Source organism: Chelonoidis abingdonii, chromosome 7 (assembly GCF_003597395.2).
Source record: "Chelonoidis abingdonii isolate Lonesome George chromosome 7, CheloAbing_2.0, whole genome shotgun sequence".
Lineage (NCBI taxonomy): Eukaryota > Metazoa > Chordata > Testudines > Testudinidae > Chelonoidis > Chelonoidis abingdonii.
The window spans coordinates 91,230,071-91,248,750 of NC_133775.1; positions in this window are offsets into that span (position 1 = coordinate 91,230,071).

An 18,680-nucleotide genomic window follows, 5' to 3' on the forward strand; every position below is an offset into this window, starting at 1 on the left:
CCTGAACAGCAGCATTAATATATGTGTAGCACAGTATGCATTCATATTTGAATGTATGGTCTGTGTGAGTGCATGTGTTCCTGGGAAAGTTGTCTGAGTGAGTGACTGTTGCATCTTAATTACACTCAGGTCCTGCAGAATAGCCTTGCTGAAGAACTTAAAATCTAAAGAATCCAAAGAAGTTAAACACCAATTGATTTCCTTTGCGTGAGGAACACTCATCGGACTCTTTTGTTAATATCATACAGTTAACACCCTGATGATAACTTCGGCATCCAGATGTAGGAAAAGCTTTTAGTGTAACATGATTTCTTTGCCACTGGGTTAATGCCTCAATTTTCCTGACACCGCAAGCTTCTTAAAAGCAACGAAAGAAATCTGGGCAAAGGTTGTGTGTTTGGTTTTGTTTTCCTACAAATGAATTGGACGCTGTTTCACTTCCATGGGGATGAGTGTAATCTGAATTTGCTCCTTGTTTGTGTAGGATTAGCACTCTGGTCCTGTGAGGTGAGAGGATGGTGCTTTAATACTAACACTTTTGTCCTTTTGTAGCACTTTCCTTCCATGTATCACAAAGTGCTTTGCAAACCTGGTCACGCATCATTTTATAGCTGGAGGAATTGAGGCACAGAGGGAAGTGACAGGCCTAAGCCAGTTTCAGAGTCAGCCAGTCTCACAGCTGGGAATAGAATTAAGAAGTCTTAACCCCTGGGCTCTAACCAGTAGCCACATTTCCTCCAGAACTGGAACGAGAATCCAGGAGTCCTGACTCCATTGTTTGTTCTAACCAATAGAAGAGACCCTTTTCCTGGCATCAGCAGTAGAATACAGTTCTCTTGATTGCCACTTCAGAGCCCTTTCCACTGGTCCATACTGTCTCTGTGTAGATTAAATGACTTGCCCAAGGTTACTCAGCAAGTCTTTAGCTCCACATGGAGCAAATGAATTGCTTCTGATTCTGTGGCTGTTATATTCCCCTCTATGCTGCTAGGCATTTCCTCTGCTACTTTTCAATTAATTAGTGTGCTGCTATCTACCAAAAGCCTTTAGCAGCTGCTTCCACCAGAGCTGCAGCAGTGGTTGTACAGTAAGGAAATGGACACCTGTTCAGTGCAGACCCCCTGTTCCTCAGGGGCTTTGTGACTCAACAGAAGTAATCTGCTCTGAGCTGAAACCTGGTGCTAGAAGATTTTGGCCCAGAAGTTAATGTATTTACTTTATACTAAGTACAAAAGAAGCCTAGGATAGAGCAGCCCAACAGTTTTAGTCTAATATCCTGTCTCTAACAGTGACCCACGTTGGCGCTTCAGAAGAAGGTGAAAAAAAATCGCTATAATGTACCTGGCCACTTTATAACAGTATCCCATGGAGGTGTGTGTGCGGGGGGTAGGGGGGGAGGGCAGGAATATACCTTATTGCTCCTATTTGGTGATCATCTTTTCCCTAAAGCAGCAGGACCACCAGTGTAATTTTGTGGATGATTTAGCAATATTTTCCAGGTAGGTGGGAGAACAATTCATATTCCCGTACAATGGGAGCCATAATGTGTTTCATCTAGTTGTGGAAAAATGCTCAGACTCCACAATGGCTTCTACTCTTCCCAAGCAGATCATCTGTTAAAAAGCTTTGCTTGCTGTTCTGCTGCTTTTTGCTGGTCTGCAGCAGTTCAGTCTTGACTAGGTACTAGTGTGTGTAGCCTGTCACAGGCCGTTCCGTTCAGTGGCTGACTTCTGGCCAAGCAGTTAAGAGGACAGCACAGAGGCTGCCCTGTTTGGGTCAGATGTGACAGGTAAAAGTGTGTGTGTGTGTGTGTGTGCCCTTCTGATGGAAGCTGGAGCAGAGGAGCTGTGACCGCTGCATGATGGAACATAGCAATACAAACATGCATGTGCTTGGCCCTTGGGTCCTGAGCTGGAACCAAAATAGAGGTCTGTGTGATGTCAGATCAAACTTTAGCAGGTCAGGCCCCAGCTACATCTCTGGAGAGCAAGCTTAGCCCAAGTCTTGTCACTGGAAAGTACAATGCAAGAATCCTCCTCATTTCATGAATCTTCTCCAAGCTGGTGCAATGATCCTGCCTTTGAGCTCTAGAAATGCCCAGCTAGTTTTTCATCTTTCTAAGTGGCTTAAGTTTGGCTGGGAAGCAGGGGTAGGAAGATCTTGTCTCCCTCTTCTGAGGGAATTGATACTTTTAGATGCATGTAACTAAGGGCCAGATACCCTGATGAATGACTTACAAACACTCTCACTTGTAATATAATATGGCAAGAATGGGGAAGGCTCAAGTGGAATTTCTGCGCTGCTTCTGAATATCCATCCAACCTCTAGCGTCACAGTTCTATCCAAGAGCCTTAAACCTTCCACTGAGTTTGTAAAACGGGGATAACAACACTTACCTACTAGGTGTAAGGATTAATTGTTTTTAAAATGCTTGTAGATCGTTGGATAAAAGGTACTGCAGAACTTTATCACACTCACGCACGGCAACACGGTCCAAGTTCTGCTCTAGAAGCATACATACTTGTATCTGATCATTGACTATATCACAGATCACCCAAAGCTACCAGTCCTGGAAGAAATGCCTTTCACCTCTGAAGAATCAGATTTCAAATCCTGGTTTGAGCTACATTTGAAAGCAAGATTGGGTGTGTGCCTAATTTCTGTGTTGTGTATATCATAAATTCTCACATAATATAGCAAGGGGGGGCTATTTCTGCTTAAAATTGGGCTAAGAGAGGAATCGCAGGGGGTTCTGCCAGTCGAGGTTGTGGTGTACTGGCAGGGATATGTGCGGACTCCAGGATGGGAATAATGGGGTGCTTCAGGTATGAAATGAGGTGTACTGATAGAGTTACAAGTATGTGTGGGATCCAGGACAAATAGCAGGAAGGTGCTCGGGGTCAGTGTATTGGCAGAACTGGGTGTGGTAGTTAAGACTGGAATCACAGGGAGTGCTACAGGCAGGATTACGATGCACTGAGACTGCATAGGAATGGGCTGTGTCTTCCCACATTTGATTTGGCTCTGGTCAGTGCTGTCAGCACCTCACTTTCAAAAAAATGAAAAATGTGTTCATAACATAATGATAAAAATAGGACTCAAAATACCAAGCAAACACACAAGGTAGAACAGCACCATGTGTGTTGTATTTCCATGCTTCCCTCTGAGTGCCACTGCCACTTAAAAAAAAAAAATCACAAAAAGCCCACTCTGGTCCATATAAGGCTCCCATTGCTTACACTGGGGTGTCTTTAAAGTATGATTAATTGATAACCAGTGCTGTCCCGGTTCCCTTAGTACATACTGATCAATCTCTAAAATTCAAAAGGGCACAAGGCTATTAGCATTGCTTCTCACTTAATGCCAGGTTGCTAAAAAGGTTTATTCTCAAATGGTAGGAGCCAATGTTTTTAATTTCCCTACCCAGGGGATGAACATATTGCTGCCAGGGAAGATCCTGGGGAGGGGAAACAGGATAGGGAGTTATGGGTCTGCTGCATGGCAGAATGGAATTTTACAAGTAGGCTACTTAGCAGGCATCCCCCACCCACTGCGACATGACTCTGGATGTAGGAATATAACCCATGCGGTTTCCAGGTTCTTGTGTGAATGTTTTTGCACACTAGATTCATCTGAGTGCATATGTGAGATTTGCAGTGTCCTCTTTATCTTGGACTTGTATTTTCCCACTACCTTCAGTTCTGATCCATACATGGGTGGGTAGGAAGGTGACTGGCCTCTTCACAGAATCACGTCATGGCCACTAGTATAGGGGATCTCCAGAATATTACAATCAGCTCTGCTTCCCCTTGTTCCCTTTTTTGGAGAGACAGAACCATAGGATTGGAAAGGACTTTCTGGGTCACAGAATCCAGTCTGATGCCATCATAGGCAACCCTGTCATATAATCTTGTTCATAAACTTAGCAAGTTGCATCTTAAAACTAGTTTGGTGGTTTTCCCCCCCTCCACAACTCCAACTGGGAGGCTGTTCCAGAGCCTCACACCTCTGATGGTTAGAAACCTTCTTGCAATTTCAAGACTAAATTTATTTGTGGACAATTTCTACCCGTTTGTTCTTGATCCAACATTTTCCTTTAGCTTAAATAGGTCTTCCCTCTCTTTGCTGTTTATCCGCCCCCCCTCCCCTCCCTGGGGATTTATACAAAGCAGTCAGATCCCTTCTGAGCCTTCATTTTGCTAGGCTAAACAAGCCACACTTTTTTAGTCTTCTCTGTTAAGATAGGCTCCCCATTCCTCTGACCACACTAGCAGCCCTCCTCTGTATCTATCTGTTCCAGTTTGAATTCATCTTTTTTGAACATGAGTGACCAGAATTGCACACAGTATTCTAACTGAAGTCTTACCAGCGCCTTGGCATTAATACTTCCCTGGTCCACATGATGCATCCTAGGATCACATTTACCTTTCTCACTGCTGCAGAGTTTCACTGGCTCAAAGTTATCCTGTGATCAACTAATACACCAAGGTCTTTCTCCTCTTCTACCACTTTCAAGTGAGAAATGCCCAACTTAGAGCAGAAATTCTTGTTATTAGTCCCTATCTTGCACTTTATGCTATTAAATTTCATCCCATTGCTATTATTCCAGTCCTCAAGGTCATCCTGTTCTTCCTGTATAATATTGCAATACGCCTCTGTATTAACAATGCTTCCCAAGTTTGTGTCATCAGCAAATTTCATTAGCGCATGCCTACTTTGATAAGTTCTCCACTAATGACCTCCCTTCAGCCTGATAGCTCTTCCTTCAGTACAATCTGATAGCATCTCCCCTCTAGTCAGTTCCTTACCCACCTAACAATTCCTGTACAGCCTCTCCTTCTCCAGCTTAATAATTACATTTCCCCTGTGGTACCAAGTCAAATGCTTTAGGGAAGCCCAGATAGAGTAGATCTACTGCATTTCCTTTAACCTGATAACTGAGCTCTCTGACAGTCTGATACATCCAACCTCTGCTGGCCCAGAAAAATTATGGCACCCACCTCTGTTGTCACTGCCTCCCCCGAGGGCTTCCTTTCTATGACAGGCCTTACTGCTGCGAGCCAAGCCAAAAGCCATGGCTTTACATCCAAGGATCTGGTGCTTTCTCTGCCAAAGAGTGTGGAAGGGGCATTTCAGTGCCACATTGGGGGCTTTATGGGTTTAGATCAAAGCCTTTTCTTGGCATCTTCATATACCAACTGGAATATAAAACTCTGTAATGGGAACTGTGCGTGAGAAAGGAAATATCTGAAACACCCAGAGACAGGCTGCATTTCTTTAAATTGGCCTCCTCTCCTTTCCTGATAGGTCCACAGGCAAATGAAACCACTTTGAAAACTGAGCCCTGAGGTCCTCCCCTTTTCAAATGCTTGCTACGGAGCTGGAAGGTCATATATCTGAGAGCAGAGCACCTTGATGAGTTAGGGTATTGGGGTCATTTGACCAAGAAAAGGGACTCCTTGTAGGGTGACCAGACAGCAAGTGTGAAAAATCAGGACAGGGGTGGGGGTAATAGGAGCCTATATAAGAAAAAGACCCAAAAATCGGGACTGTCCTTATAAAATCAGGACATCTGGTCACCCTAACTCCTTGTAACTGAAGGGGCTAAGAGGGAGTTTTGTTACTGCCAACAGAGACCCCTTGTTGTAGAGCCAGGGGATCTTGTTACAGAGAAAACATCCCTGCCTTTGCTGGGGGATTGTGTTACTGATTTTTGCTGGCCCAGGTTCTCAACTATCCCAGATCAACCTCCATCAGGAATTCCAACACCCCAGAACAGCAGCCCAGGACCACAGTTGTTAGAGGCTGAAAAGACTTCTTAGGTTGTTGGGTCTGTCTATCTGCAAGGGCAGGACTTAATTCTCTCTCCGGAGGGTTCATATGATATTAAACTGATGGGAAGCTTGATTTTATTCCACTTTGCAGTGCTGCCTATTTGCACATAGCTTTCTGAACTACTCGGCACTGCAGGTAAGAACCGCAGAGCAGCATCTAAACGTTAGCCTGCCACAACTCTTCAGGGCTTGCTTGCACTCTCGTTGGTGGAGATACTGGACAGAATTCTTGGAGATAACACTGATGATTTTACCCCCATTCCAGTTCCCATCCCTCTCTCACCCAGTACCTGGTACAATGAAATGTGACTGTCACACTAAGGAGATTTAAGGATTATATTTTGGGTTTTAGGACTGGAAAAAGTCACAATGAATGTGCCTTGAACTCCAGCACACATAATACACTCTGAGGGTAGCTACTGTACAGTATATCCAGTACTCAAAGTCAGCAAGAGGACCGAGGAGTTCAGAGTTTTACAAGAGTTCACAGGAGTTTAAAGGGGCCCAGAGGGATTGATCTTGAATAATTTTTACCCAGTAGGAACTGAACATCAGCAACTTCTCTGCAATTAAAAATATCCGTACACTTTCACTTGAATAGGGACAAAATGGCACAAAGATTATGAGGGACAAGGAGGAGGTGGAGGGAGGAAGGGAAAAGGGGGAGAAAGCAGGAAGGGGGACAGTTAATTAATGAGTGCTACTCTGAGAGCCTTTGTGCTCATTTCCCCATCTCCCTCCTGTTCTCTGCTCCCTGGCTCAGTAATTTACAAGCTCTTTGGCATCTTTCTTGTTAGTCTGAGTACAACTGCATACCATCCTGGAGCCTGATCCTTCCCCCTCCAGATGATACAAGGTACTCACATACACTTCAGTGGAAGTAGCTCATATCCTGTGGGATGAGTGGAGGCAACTGGGCCCCTGAAGCCTTACAATTCTACATGCCCTCTTAGGGATTTTTGTCCTGCAGGCTGAATCCCATTGTCTTTCATAGGAGCTCTGTTATACAGGGGTTTGAAGGCCCTATGAGTCTCTACCTACACTCATATGTAACAGTGTGCAGTATTGAAAAGGTGTTTCCAGTCACAGTAGAGTTTAGGCCAATAAATATGCCATCTATCTATCGAGCTACAGGATGTTAATGACAAAGGATGCATTTAGATTCAGTCTCCCAAACACTTAACTAATCAATCTACCTTCTCATATGCTCAGCACTGTCATATCTAGGCATCCGTACAATAATCACTCTTGCCTGGATGTGCACCATCTTTTCTGTTCCTCTCAGGTTAGGTTGGAGTTCTTTGGAGTAGGTCTGGTTGGAGAACAAACATTCCATTTGCTGAAAACATTTCAAAGTTTCTACATTTATGTATGTTCTTCATTGGGACAAAACAGACTTTTTTTTTCCCAAAATGGGGGTGGGAGGGAGGGAGGAGTGGAGTGGAGAAGAGAGAGAGATTCACCCACTCCAAAATAGCCAATAGCCCAGAGGTTAGGTTACTCACGTGGGATGTGCAGCACTAGGTTGAAGACCCTGATCTGCCTGATTCACAGGACACAGACTTTCTCTGATTTTGACCAGAAATTCCATCTTGAACCAGAATAACCTTCCGGACTAAAGTTTTGTCAAAACATATTTTTCTGCAAGAAGTTTTGGTTCTGACGAATCATCAGGATTTCGTTGAAAAAATTTTGACCAGCTCTATTTTGGAGCATTTTTGGAGGAAAATACCAGAGGGAAGGAAAAGTTTTGCCAACTGTTTTGTAGCCTTATTTATTGGAGAAAAATCTATGCATAGATTGCATCTTGCATCATGTTCTAACCTGGATGAGACATGTAACCCCTTTCTTCTTTCCCAGGTAAGGGACAGCGTATTTCAGACAATAAGACAAAAGCTCAAGTCCAGCAGCTTTATCCAGTATTTTATACAGGATATGCTCTTTGAGCGTTCAGTATCAGTGGTCATAAGGAGGGGTGTGGACAAAGAATTTGGGCCTGGGTGATTAATGGGGCTCCAGAGAAGTTCAGGTGGTTGTTATTCCTCTACAAGTTCTCTGGCTTCAAAAATATTCTAAAGCTTACATCCACAATGTTTTTTCCGCAAAAGAAAAGATATCTTCCCTTTGACACCTTGAAGGCTTCTAGAGCCAATGAAGTACCAGTGAATTCTAAACTGCAGGATTTAGGTTCTCCTATCTCTATTTGCTCAGCCTTGCAAAATTTTATTCTATTCCTGGTTGAAAGGACAGTCCTAAGAAGACAGCTGCCCACTATAAGTAAGATGAGGGGTAGCAAAGGAAATCTGTGCTGGTAAAGTATAGGTAAGAGCTTGTAAACAGCCATGTGGATGATCACTAAACACACTAGTCAGGCATGAACCATGAATGGGATGGAGAAAGAATTTTGAATCCAATATCTGTGTTGCCAGATTCAAGCGAATGGAATGATACAGAAGTATGGAACATCCCCTCTGACGGTGGATATTGAGAGATACATGGTCACTTTGACAAATTCCCAGGTTCACTGGAATCATTTACTGAATAACAGGCACAATTTATTCTGTACTTCACTGTCTTCAAACCAACCTACTTCAGGCTATAGGGATTGATACTGTTTACTCTTATTTCACCCCTTCCATCTAAAGGTCTCAAAATGATTAACCAACAATTGATGAAGCCTCTCATCACCCCAGGGAAGTAAATATTATCATCTTTCCCTTGCTTTGAAACATGGTGAGAAAAAAGCCAGGACTTCCACCATGGAACTAATGGCTGTTTGACTGATTCCAGCCTAGAAGTCATGACCAGCCCAACTATGAAACAGGATGAACAGTCAATGGTCTATTGGGTAAATGTATGGAGTTCTCCTGCATTCTTTATCATACGTGGTGGTGAATGCTTGTGTTTTCTTTCTTTTTAAAGGAATACTCCAGACGTGCCATTGAATACGTACTATATCTGCAAAATTTGGCGGTGTCAACAAGCTGTAAAACATCCATGCTAATTTATTAGCAGCTGCTCCCCATGTAAAATACAAAAACATTGAGCTCCATTGCACAGCACCTTATTACACAGGTTGCTTGAGCTGTGTTCCTGCATTTGCAAAACAGGGCAAAGCTGGCTTTCCTCAGCTCAAACACAAAACCTCCTTCTAAGGCAGGGATTCTCAAACTGGGGGTCAGAACCCCTCAGGGGGTCGCGAGGTTATTACATGGGGAGGGTCGTGAGCTGTCAGCCTCCACCCCAAGCCCTGCTTTGCCTCCAGCATTTATAATGGTGTTAAATGTATTTTAAAGTGTTTTTAATTTATAAGGAGGGGTCACACTCAGAGGCTTGTTATATGAAAGGGATCACCAGTACAAAAGTTTGAGAACTACTGTTCTAAGGGACTTTTCCAAGCACTTTTCATCATCATCCTATAATCAGGACTTAACTCTTTTTTTCCTTTGTACAGTATGTATTTCAAGTTAAACAGTCTACAGAGCTCCAGGAGTTTGGGGCTGCCTCGTTTTCATGGGATCAGGTTCTACACTCCTTAACTGAGCTAAATTCCCATGGACTTCAAGAAGAACTTTGGTCCCAATTTTTCACCTACTGTAAGATAAGCCCCTTGTGCTGGATTTCCTGAGCACTGCAGAGCCGCAGTGATGGAAGGAAAGGAGCAGAGCCAGCTCTGCGGTGCAGGTGGTTACTTAAGGTAGTTAAGTATTGAGCAAGAGGACTGGCAAAATATTCAGACTTTTTTTTTTTTGTATCGATGACAATGTTTTTCTGGTTTGCCTGCAACCTAGACACTATGCTATGGGGGGTAACAGGACCTTGAGATATGATTCGGCGAAGATTCATAGTCACCTACTTACACCAGTTCTGGGTGCTGACAATGGGGCAGACAAATATTTGATTTAGAAGCTGGCTAAAGGCTTAGGAGCCATTACCTGTGCAGTGCCTGAGCCAAACTCTCCCCTTGCTTTACACTCTGTTAGCCTTCTTCATCTAAACTTCAAAACTAAGATCTTCAGTGGGAGGGACTAATTTAGAAAGCAGTAGAGATGATGGGGACTTAGGGTAATATCAGACAGATCTGTACTTGGGGGTGGGGGAAAAAAGACCCTGATTTTGGCTGAATACATAAAGATCAAGGTATGGATGAGGAGATAATGGGCTTTGGGCCAGATCCTCAGGTGTTGTAAATCAGTTTAGCTCTGCAATGGATCTGTGCCAGTTAACACCAGCTGAAGAGCTGACCCCCTTTCTATAAAGTGCTAGAGCAAACATGCAGGAGAATATTGCACTAATCTCAACATCTTGGTAGGACAAAGACCTTGGCAAACTGGACAGAATTCAAAGGAGAACAACTAAAATTAAGATTGAGGAAATTACATTAGAAGGAAAGCTCAAAAGAACAAAACCTAATTTCTCTATCTGAACTCAAACGCACACATCTCAGGGTATCTGGACTCTTCTTTCTCTGCTAACTATACAGGATAAACATCTATAAGTACTTAAAGGATATAACCAAAAATCAAGGAGGGAGAGGAATTTTTTAAGGTTGCATGAAGGTGGTGTAATGAAATGAAATGGCATGGAACTCAACAAAGAGAAACATAGGCTGAATATCAGGAAATGTTTCCCAGTAGTGATCTGAATGAGCTGGAGTAAATGTGGAATTGTGTTCAAGGAAAATGATGGAAACTCCACTGCTTGGGACACTAGAACTAGCCTGGACAAAACACTGGGTAACTTGCTGTAGGGAACAATTCTGCACGGCTGGGGCATAGGCTAGGGAAACTAATTGAGCTGTAGAAGTTAGAGGGCCAAAGACTTCTAATTCTGTGACAATCACCTGGGCTGGTGTATCCATTTTCAGGCACCGTAAATCTGGCAATAAGTGTTTCTGTTGTTGGTTCTGATTTACATATGATAATCTCTTGCTCTGTCTAGCTCTTATCATGCTCCAGGTCATTGTTTTGAAGCTTTTCCCCTTCTCAGGAGCCCAACAATAAACTGGAAAGACCTATTTGGCCTGGGAAATGTCTGAATTATTTGCAAAAAGATGTTGCCAACAGCGCATGGGAGCAACCTCCTCAATACCCAGCCTCTCTGCAGTAGTGGTAGATGTGGGTGCCCTCTAGTGGCCAACGGAAGCCAGTTACAGATAGAAAGCCACCCATTAAAGTTATAACTTAAATTACCACAATTATGGTTATCTGTACACCCCAAATCCTGAGTACCTGCAAGAATCATTAAGTAGACATATTTATTTCTAAGGCCTAGATTTCAGGAAATAGGTGAGATGTAACAATGTCTTGAAAATATATTGTCTGTCCTCCAACACATAAAAAAATCCTCATCTGTGATCAAAGAGTGAATTGAATATTCTGGTAGATGGATTTCCTACCTAGCAGATCTAATTTCTGGGTATGGCTGATACTCTTTTTCTTGGTATTTTAGACTAGGCAAATGCCAGGTATTTCACATCTGTGAAACTTTATATAAGATCATGACTGGACTAAAAATATCTTTAAAGGGTCAGTTAAGGCCCAAAGTTAAGGTCTTGAGAAAAAAAGAGAAACAAAAATCCATTGAAGACATTGCGGCCAGATTCTTTCCTGGTGTAAATGGCCATTGCTCCACTGACTTCAGTGGTGCTGTGCTGGATTGTACCATATAGAATCTGGCCCTGATTTTTTCAGGGTGTATGTTTTGTGTTTGGATTTAAACATTGGGCTGCAAAAAGTGCAGGTGAGACATGACAGTGTTCTGCTATAGTATGAGAACTGAAAATGTAAATGTCTGGTCTGTTTAATTGTCTAAACGCAGTGCGTTATTATCAATGATCTGTATTGCTGTAGTTCCCAAAGGCGCCAGTCAGGGACGACTCCAGGCACTAGCGCAGGAAGCAGGTACTTGGAGCAGCTAATGGAAAGGGGCAGTATGTCTAGGTCTTTGGTGGCAATTTGGCGGGGGTCCCTCTCAGAGGGGAGGACCAGCCGCCGAAGAATGAAGCAGCTTTCTCTTTTTTCCCCTTCCCCTTCACCGCTTGAGGCAGCAAAAAAGCTGGAGCTGGCCAGTCAGATTAGGGCCCCCCTTCTGCTGTACAGATTTTAGGAAGGCATGGTCCTTGCCCCAAAGAACTTGCAAAAACATAGATTTTAATAAATGACAGTATAGAAAGTCAAGGTAACACAGGAGAAGTTTGGGCCCAGTTTCTGAGTGTCACTTGCCATAGCTCAGGAGGGGATTGGAAAGAAGGCTTTAAGGCATTGATGTGATCCTTTGATCTTGGGGCTGTTCTGGAGCTGGTCCAACCCCTGGCATAAACTACAACAGCTAGAGAACTGCTGTATATTACTCCCGTTGCCAGTGGCCTTGGAGTGTTTTGGCAGTGGAGAATTGCTGGGGTGCAGGTACAACTGGCCACATTCTCTTTTTCCTAGCCATACCCTCTGCACCAATGCTGCGAGGAGGGTGCAGTAAGAACCTCGCTGGCAGTGCTACGCCGCTCAGGAACTCTTTTACACAGGGGGAATGTGGTTAAGCCAAATTCAGGGCTGCTTTGCACTATCGGAGTGGCACAAAACAGACTTAATATCTGCCCCATTATTTTCAACCTGACAGTCCTTCATTTCCCTGAAGTTCAGCCATCCATTCCGTCTTGTTTTACATTAACTTTGTAAGCTCTTTGGGGCAGGAACTGTCTTCTATTACACGTCTGTACACGGCCTAGCACAACGAGGCCCCTGGCTGGGGTTTATAGGTGTATTGTAATAATAATAATAATAAAAATAATATTGTGCCAGACTTAGACATTATAACTTAGACATTTTAGAAAACCTTATAAAAGTTCTAAACTGGTTTCTTTTCTTTACATAATATTGTAATTAGAGCTACAAGTTTTCAATTTTTTTGTCAAAAATTGAACTTGTGATTGAAACAATGACCACAAATCTTGCTCAATTTTTTTTTGTCAGTTTTTGGTTGGATGATATTTTAATCTTTGAAAAAATGTCCCTGAAATTCCAGAAAACTCATTAAAATGTTTTTGAATGATGTTCATAAAATTTTTACTGCCTGTTTTAAAACCAGCTCTAAGTCCTGATACTAAAGATCTGATATGTTAGGGATGTTTCAGGGCCAGAAGTAATAACCATTTATCCCATTGATTCCCTTTTCAATGGTATAAAATTTCCTCTTCTAGCTCTGACAGGTCATGAGATGTTTGGCTTTAAATGGGTCACTGGTCCAAAGCTGAGTATTACCCATTATGAACCTCAGGTCAATGCAGTTTTGTGCAGGACAGAAGGGAACAATTAAAAGATAAAAGAGAGATGGCTGTTTGAAGACGCTGAAATGGGTGGAATGTTAAGAGGAAGATCAATCAGTGAACAGGTGATGTGGTCAAAGATGCATGGAGAATGCAATGCATCATACGACAGTTTGTCATATTTGTATCCCAGAGAGAGATGGCATATGTGAGCATAGTTGTTCTAAATGCTGTATATATAATTATCTATTTAGATAGGTACATAAACACACCATTTTATGTAGTTCATACATATTTTCTGAATATTTAGACATGCCTGGTACATTTAGTGGCATAGTGCATAGTGCATTCCATATTAGTATACCTGGAATGTTCATCAGGAGCCAGCCAGCCAATTAGTTACTTATATTAACTAAGGTGGTTCAGGATTCAGTGAGTGTCCCATTGATCTCAAATGAACCTTCTCCACCTACTATCTCATAATGAGATGATATCAAGCAGTTCCATCCACCCTCTCAGTCCATATCAGGACCTGGAAAGTTGGCGGGTGGGAATTTGGCTTTTGGCATCACTCAGCTTTACCTCTGGATGGCTCCCAGGCTAAGAATGGGAAATACAACAATGGTGACACAATCTAGCTATAACCACAGCTATGGTGATGTTTACTCGGCTTGGAAAGAATCTACTGCTACCTTCTTCTGAAATGCTCTCTTCATGGAGGTTATGAGATAAGGCATGTGGATCCTAGAATTGCCTCCGATTGCAACTGCAGGGTTGGAATTCATATGGGAATCAGATTTCAGTGTCATTATGTGCCTCTCACCACAGACTCACAAGGGGCTTTATTTGTATAGATATGAAGTCGATAGGAGTTTCCATTAACTTTAATGGGCTTTGGTTTAGACCTGTAGCATATTCATTGCTGTGGCATTTGGGTGTAGCGCATATGAAAAACATGAGAAGTAACAGATAATGAAAGTAAGAAAAGAATTGAAAAGAAACTACCTGGAATTGGGCAGAGTGCTGGCTGAGAAGACAAGCTTTGCACCCTTCTCCGAAGCTAATAAACTTGTGCTCAGGTAGGCTTCTGAGAGAGTGATTTCCATACCAGGGATTCTCCACCAAGAATGCCCTAAAAATGCAGACCTAGGGCTTTACTGTGCTGTAGGTGGAATATTTTCACACTGCTTCAATTCATTTATAGGAAAATCTAGGTAGTGCTACTGTTTCATCTGTCACAGGCATCCACAGCGTCACTGGCTTGGCTACTTATTAATGCACAAAGAAATGCATGAATGCGTTCTTCAAAACATAGCAACTCCATTACATCCTCAGAAGTACACATCTGCATCAAAAACACTCGGCAAGTATTGCCACTTGTGCGTCAGGAACTGAATAAATAATTAATTTCAGGAACTTTCTGAATGTTTCTTCAGAACTATTAGAAAACTTCTTCCTTTAAAGACAGCTTAGTCGGGTGACATGGCAGGGCACAGCTGAATTCTTTTAAATGGCATTGTATAGCTTAGGGAAGAAACCTATCAGAAGTTAGTTGTCATCTTTTGATCTGGAGTTCGCACCAAAACAAAGCCTGTAAACAAGCGAAGAACACATTTGGTGCTCTCTCCTTCTGTGTGTGACTTCCTTTGTCACAATAGTTCGTCTGATCTACAGCCTCATCGTATTATTATTGTTTGATAGGCTGTCATTTTTACAGCATTTGCAACATGCCCAATGCCCACTGAAGTCAATGTGAGTCCTTCCATTTACTTTAGTAGGCTTGGATCAGACCTTATAGAAATATGAAACATTTTGGGCTTGGGAGTTTTGATTGTTCAAGGCTTGGACCCTTTGGAGAGGCCAGACATTAAATCTTTTAATTGCTGCTGCTGTTGTTTGTCTCAGTGCTGGGCAGAATGTAGGCGATGCAGTTCCAGTCCTAAAGGGCTTAGATTCTATGGGATTCATTGTGTTTGGCTCTCTATAGTAGTGACCCTTCTGGCACATGTCCCTGGAGTCAGCATGCTGTTTGCCACTCTGCTAGGGCAGATAACCTCTCACCTCCACCACATCATGGTGGTTGCTAACAAAGCCCCAATACAGTCTTAAATTAACTGGTGACAGAGCACCTCCACCTTGATCTTCAGGTATTTAAACAAAGCAAAAAGTCACATAAAATGTCTCATTGATGGAGCTCAGCAAGTGACCTACAACATGCCTGAGTCTCCATTCTTGGGCTTCTACACAGCTCTGCTGGTGTACCTCAATGCTGCCCTGCAGAATCCCTTGCTGCTCCAGTACCCTTGCACAGCTCTGTTGAGGCACCTCAGTTCCGATCAAAATATTTAAATGATTGAATCTGTCTATTTTAGGATTTTATGCTGTTGTCCATCAAAGTAGCATTTGAGTGCCTTCCTTGTAAAATCTTTAGCACTTGTGAAGATCCTTGCAGACTTCATGGAATCTCTGGCTTGCCTTCTTTTTGGAGGTAAAAACTCGGTGGAGAATGAGGGAGTTTTCTGCATGTTTTTATGAATAGTGTATGCACCTCAGTTCACCTGCTTAATATTATGCTGCCTGAATGCCTGGGGTAAATCAAGAGGCTGTTAGCAATATTACACAGAAAAGAAAACAATGGTAGAGATAATCCACCTGGGGCTGCTAATGTCAAGGGAATTAAGATAACTATGACTAGGCCATTAATTGGAAAGACGCATTTTCTGGCCATCAGCAACATTATACAGGTGTCTTGCAAAGGCCAGACCCTAGATATTAAAGAGGGCCATAAACAGTTAAGAGCCCTGGCCTCCACATGAACGGTGGGTAGGAGCAGCGGCTGGAGAACCCTTTGAGAAATAGTCACTGAGAGAATGCTGCAGTGGCTGCTTCTCCCAGCCTAGGAGAAAGGAGCTTGGACTGAGTGAAATTTACCCAGCACTTGCAAAGAAAGAATAAAGTTTAGGTAAGAACCAGGTGTATGGCCTTTGGTTATTTTATCCCTTTGCTCTGCGTGCTGTGCACTATTGAGTGAATAAATTGTGCTTTATTTTGAAAAAGCTGGTTTTGAGTCACTGTAATCAGCAACTGGTCACAGGAATCCTGAGGAAAAGGGCTTAGAAAGGCCAACATAGTTGGGCCTGTCATGTTACCACAGCTGGCATACATGGGGGAGTTGGGCTAGGGGTGGGGTGGGGTGCTGCAGCCCAATCTGAGAGAGGACTGGAGAAGGGAGAAGGTAGTGAAACCTGCCCCAGAGGGGTGCAATTGAGAGGGATACAAAGGGGTCCAAACTGCAGCTCACCCTGTGACTATGACACTCTCCTTGTAGTATTTTTGTTTGTTTGTTTGTGCTGATTTGTTTCAGGATTTTATTTTTATTTTGTAAAAAATGTTTGAAGGGTATTTGGGAAAGATGGGATGTCAGGGTTTTGAGTGTCCTCCGTGGAAAGGTTTTTTCAAAGAGGAAGGTTTGGCACCATCTCAAAGTCAGTCAGACTCTGGATTTTAAAATGTACAGGCAACTGAGTTGGAAAACCGAAAACTCACAGAGATGGAACTGGGAGGCTCTCACCTTTTGTGGTTTCTGGCATCAGGAATAATCTCATTATTTCACACTTAAATCTTTGCAGTCCCACCAGACTGCAAATTAAACTGGGACAGGCTTGGCTGGGGCTCAACCAAGGAAAACTCATGGTGGTGAAAGAAGTGATGTTAGTAACTCGGTAGGTGGTGCTCTTCCCTTTTTACAATGGTGAATGACTTTGCATGTGGCTTATGAGAAATGAATAATTTCCAGTTTGCAGAGGCCAACAAAGTTCCTAGAACCAGTCTGTGCCACCTCTGAGTCTGTTTTGAACCACTGCCCCAGCACAGTGTTGGGGGACAGCGTGCAGCTGGAAGTTCTGCCTTTCTGATGAGGTACATCTGGGGTACTGAGTAATTATGATGATTAAAAATTCCACAGCACATTTTGCATTTGTTATCTAGCCTCTGTCTTGGCCAAATTCCAAATGGGGCAATTCCATTCTGCTTCTCTAAATTTTCCTCTGACATTTTCATTAAATTCGCTTTTCTTTTTCACTTACTGACCTAAAGCAGTGTGTATTTTTGCTGCTAAACAACTGCCATGACTGACTCCAAAGGTGGCTGCATTTGAGTGGTGACTGAAGTAAAATCTGCAATTATAGGGTCTGATTCTGCAAGATGCAGAAGGTCCTATACTCACATTGACCTCAGTGAAAATGAGGGATATCAGCATGATTCAGGTGCCGCTTGGCACCCTGCAAGTTTGGCACCCTAAAATGCCTGGGGATCTTTGGCATGGATGGCACTGTGTGAAAAGTAAAATATTATCAGATACAGTATGACTGTTTGCAAAAGTGCAGCTTATCATAATCCACTGAGGTCCTACTGTATGTGAAGAAAAAGAAGAGAAGGCAAATTGATCTGAAGGTGTCCCCTCTACTTAAGAGCCAGTCCTTCCCTGATTGTTTCACATAGGATGGGGACAGCTGAAAATTCTCTCACTTTCCTGTTGCTGGATCAGATTCCACTGAAGGAGGGAGGCCAGGGTGTCCTGGTGAAATATCTCAATAGACTCAGACCCCTCCTGACAACAGGTCAAATATTCTGGGTCACATAGCTGAGGTCCTCGTGATGAAACTCAATATTATGATGGATCAAGTGCTCCCTGCCACATGCAGCTAACATGGTCCTGCACTGACAGGCTTGGTACGCTCAGCAGATGGTTGGGGAGAGCTGAGCTTTTAACCATGACTATTCCATAAGACCCAGACAGTGGTGATGGAGGAGGCTGCTCAATAAACCTCGGCTACACTTATTAATTTACCATTAACCACTGATTGCAAGCTAAAGGGCTATGATGGGGAAGTGGGAGAGGGAAAGGGAATACAGAGCTGGGGACAGCTAGATTTCTTCCAAGAGGAGGGAGGATAGGGAAAGGAATTTTTTCTTTTAGGAAAATAGCTGGTGTTCCGGTGCATTCTGAGGATTAGCTCACACAGAGCTGAGAAAATGGCTTTAAAAATGCTTAACCTGATGTGTCCAAGATGAGAAAATGCAGTTGTGGCACTTTCATCTTGACCAGTGCCAGAGTCTGAAATTAAAACTTATTAAATGGCTAAGTTGGGATAGTGAAAAGAGTAAATATACATATATTTAAAAGCAGCTGACAAAAATCCCAGTCAAGAGGACTGATCCTGCACCAAGAATGTGAAATGGTCTGTCCCTTCTTCCAGAAAAAAAGCATCCCACTCAGTCACCTCCTATCCCAAGTTCCATTTTCAAAGCTGCAATAGTTTAAATTGCTTTCTGCTGCAGAGACCCAACCAAGCCCCAAATTCCATCATTTTTCAATAAAAATAGCTTATCCTTTGATGTCCGTGAAAGGTGAAAGTGTTGCCAAGTACCAAACCATCATAATTTGCCTCCTGATTGTTTTGAAATCCAATTAGCTGGACTTTGTTCTCCCGTTGTGCTTAATATCCTCATCTGCTCAAAATGAGATGACTTGGCTGGTTGGGAAACTCTTCTGTTCTGTGGAAGTGGCACTTAAAACTTTA